The following is a 4,339-nucleotide window of genomic DNA, read 5'->3' as shown; positions in this document are numbered from 1 at the left end:
GACTCACAGGAAAGGAAAGAAGAAGCAAGACACTATGCTGATGATACGTCTGTATTCATTCCCACTATGCCTATATTGTCACTCCTGCTTCCGCTTCACCTCTTTGGAGCCCGAAGGTGCCAGGCTCCCCAGCGTTATGCACTCCTGCCACCATCATTATGCACACCTGCTTTCCCCCATCACGCGCATCAGCGATTATTGGACTCACCTGGACTCAATCACCTCTGTCATTACCTCCCCTATATCTGTCTGGTTCCCTGCTCTGTTCCCTGCTTCAGCATTATTTGTCGTTTGTCGTTGTTTACCCATGTGCTGACGTTGGTCCTGGTTTGTTACCTGTCTGTTCCCGAATAAATGTTGACTCGCCGTACCTGCTTCTCATCTCCGGCATCGGCCCTTACACATATAGTAGAAAACAAAGTGAATTATGTTCTGCTTACTTGATTAAGTTAATCGAGCATTCAGACCAGCCTTCCTGTTTGAACTTTAGTAAACTACATTTGAACTTTTTCATAAGACTTCAATGTCAGCTAAGAGCCTATGGGCCAACCATAAAATCAACACACTGAACAAGGATCCATTTTATTAAAAGCCATTTATTTAAGTCAGTTTCTTTTCAATTTGCAATTGATGGGGCCAGAATCCTGTAAACTGGCCAGTAAACAAATATGTACCATTGATCTGCCTGCTTTAGGGTGACACACATTTACACACACTTCACTGAAAACACTGCACTGAAAACAACTACCATGGATGCCTCCTGACCCTACAGGACTGCACAGTGTGGCATGGAATGGGTAGGTAGGTGTAGGTACCCCATTCATAGATCCTAACTGCTTTATGATGATAGTATCTCCTGACTGGAAGAGTTTTGTTAGAGCACCGACGCTTGCTCTAAATATGAAAACGCATAGCTTGCGGTATGATTTTGTTAACATAAGGAAAATATATTTTATATCAGCGAGAAATCATTTTCAAAAAACAAAAGGTTCAATTACTACACACCTCTATAAGGTTAGGGTTCCCGCACGGCCATATTTCCAATTGTACAGATCTTGTGTACGGAAAACAGAAGGAAGACAGAGTGGACTACCTGTTCTAATTAGCTATCTGCATCGCCAAACACCTGTGTGTAAATGGAGACGAACTACACAAACGTGTTGTCATTGAAAAAAAACAAATCTAGTCCATATATAGTAAAGGTTGCTATCTGCCAATGAGGGGCCATGTAGACACAAACAGAAGCAGGAAGAGAGTTTAAGACAGTGATGTGTGAATATTAGGAAGTAGTCATTTTGTTTGGTTTCTTGGTCCTTGACACACACACATATATTTGTGCATAGATACACAGTCACACACCCAGACTCAAACTCTCACATGGCTCCTCATCTTTCCGTTTTCATCCTACTCGTCATTTTTTCCAGACTATCAGGTAATGGAAACATGTTTCTATGAAGTGATGAAGTCTCATGGTTCCTTTCAGTTTGCTTACTTGAAGTCAGAGACATGTAGTTCAGACATTATTTGCATAGGGCTTTAGCATGTATTTTACTGAGCAGCTCTATGTTTTAGAATGATGTATAGTCTGTAACATGTTCAGTTGTTGTTCTTGGTTAATTGTCACTGTCGAAAAAAAGTTTATGTACTGAGAAAAACACATTTCTTTATTGAGATAAAATTGAAATAACTTTTGTTTCGTCTCTCAAAGAAAAACATTCTATTGAATAAATATTATATACATATATATATATATATATTATATATTAGGCTGTTGTCTACAGATGCTGGTCATTTGGGGTCTGTGTCTGTGTCTGTGTCTGTGCAGACAGGAGGCTCCATCACCATCCCATGTCTCTATCATCAACATTTTGAAAGCTTGGGACTGTATGTAAGGTTCTATCTGCAAAAAGATGATTCTGAGATAATTGCCTTTAAAGTTCTGAACGCTCATTGGTTTGAATGGTGGCATGAATTGGGTTATTTGGAGTACTGAACATTAAACAGAACAAGGCTATGTCAATAACTCAATTTTGACAAAATTGCAGATAGAACCCTATAGTCCCAAATTCTCAATTTCTTACTTTTACTTTTATTATAATTTCTATTATAATTTCTTACATTACTTTTATTATTTATTTTCTATAGTAAGCACTGCCCATCCTAGATGTGAAAGAGTATTGATATCTGAAATTTCTCCAAATCTAACTGAAGTCATTTTTCTAAGTATCACCCTGAAAATAATAGACCTTTATAGACACCAGTTTGTGAGAAACAATCATTTGTTTCCTCGACAGTAATGTCAATGCCATCCACCGAAGACTCATACTTAATATCAGCGTACAGCAGCTATAGATCTGAAGACGTCATTGGGTGAGTGTGCATAAACAATCAGACATTGTGTCCATGATTTAATATGGGATTAATAATAGCCTCGTTTTATTTCAGCATGCCATGACACCCACCATCTCAGATTCTTCTGCAATTGTTTCTGTAGTTAGAAACAGATAAGATTAGCAATCCTACAACATTATTTTGACAAAATATTATTTGATCTCTGAGAAATTAAGCTCATTTATTTCACCCAAATCGACCATTTTAAATTTACAGGATGAATATAATATTCAATAAATATAGTACCTAACATCTATTTTGGACCAAAACAATGAGTAAGGCATGAGGAATTGAAAATAAATGGTCAAAAACCACCCACAGACCCCCCACATGCCATGCAAATCCCAACCCAACACCGGGTATACAGTATCAGCTCTCTATGTTTGACACCACAGGAGGTTGGTGGCACCTTAATTGGGGAGGACAGGCTCGTGGTTAGCGTCGTTCCGGACATTATTATGAGCTGTCCTCCCCTCAGCAGCCTCCTGTGTTTGGAGCAGTATGGAATTGCGGTTTCTTCATCCTATGTAATGTATTTTCAGTGAATTTAGTTATGTTTTCTTTAACCCTGTTCAGAGAAATTAGTAGTTGAAGTTGTTAGGTTTATGTCCCATCCTACGTCCTGATATTACCAGGTTCTGACCACTAGATGGTGCTGCCCTTGCTGTTATTGTAATATATTTTTTAAGAATACCCCCTCTCGATGTTCACCCAAATTACAAAATTACATTTGGTTTCCTTACCCTGTAAGCAGTCTATGGACAAGGTATGACAGCAACCCATGCTTTGGGTTTGGTTTACCTGGCCACGGTTTCAAATGCTATCTATATGGTACCTATATTATTATTTGTACCGATATTAGCATTTTCGCGCTTCATATCCAAATCTTCTATAAGTAACATCATTGAAAGAATTACTCAATCCATTTTTTTATAATTTAGGATGATTTGAAAGTGTGTCCCCTATCCGCTTCAAACATTTTGTTGAAGTGGTGTTTGCTGAAGTGTCCTCAAAAAGCAATGTTATTCTTTTACAGATTACTCTACAGATTGCAGCGAACACTCTTCTACCTGGTGAAAATTGCTAATGCAGTGCTCTTCCTCCTGTGCACCATCATTGCTGTGGTGAATTTCAAGGTTAACCGACTTCGAGGTGAAATTCAGGAATGTTAGAAACCAGACAGGTCTCTCTGGTGAGAACAGATGTTGTGTGACCATACAATTGTGTTTTAAGTTCCATTATTCACCAGCGAGATGTCTTTTGTTTTGTTACAGCCAAACATTTATTTCAATCGGAATGTTTTATTCATTTGTTTTACTGGTGATTGAAGGTAAAACTACACTGTGTGCACAATTATTAGGCAAGTGAGTATTCTGATCTTATCATTATTTCGATGCACATTTTCCAACTCCAAACCATATAAACTTAAATGCTTATTGGATTTAATCATTTTCAGGTGATATGTATTTGTGCGATGAGGGAGGGTGTGGCGAAAGTGAATAACACCTTATATCAAGGTGTGTATAATTATTAGGCAGCTTCATTACCTCAGGTAAAATGGGCCACAAAATGTATTTAACTGACATTGAAAAGTCAAAAATTGTAAAATGCCTTTCAGACGGATGCAACACTCTTGAAATAGCTAAACTATTGAGGCGTGACCACCGGACAATCAAACGTTTTGTTGTGAATAGTCAACTGGGGCGCAAAAAACCCATGGAGAAGAAAAGGCGCAAATTAACTGCAAAAGACTTGAGAATAATTAAACGTCAAGCTACCAGGAACCCATTATCCTCCAGTGCCACCATATTCCAGAACTGCAACCTACCTGGAGAGTCCAGAAGTACAAGGTGTCAAGTGCTCAGAGACATGGCCAAGGTCAAGAAGGCTGAAACACGACCACCACTGAATAAGATTCACAAGTTGAAGCATCAAGATTGGGCAAAGA

The 4,339-nt window shown here is 38.5% G+C and overlaps 1 long non-coding RNA gene across 1 annotated transcript; it reads left to right on the top strand.

Moving 5' to 3' along the window:
• Window positions 1-1,288: 1,288 nt before the first annotated feature.
• Window positions 1,289-4,074, top strand: LOC106604964 (uncharacterized). Its single transcript, XR_001328767.3, has 3 exons — window positions 1,289-1,432; window positions 2,295-2,370; window positions 3,428-4,074. It is a non-coding gene; the product is annotated as an uncharacterized LOC106604964 (long non-coding RNA).
• Window positions 4,075-4,339: the final 265 nt, after the last annotated feature.

The sequence above is a fragment of the Salmo salar genome, chromosome 05 (genome assembly GCF_965601325.2).
Source record: "Salmo salar chromosome 05, fSalSal1, whole genome shotgun sequence".
Lineage (NCBI taxonomy): Eukaryota > Metazoa > Chordata > Actinopteri > Salmoniformes > Salmonidae > Salmo > Salmo salar.
This window is presented reverse-complemented; position numbering and strand designations above follow the sequence as displayed.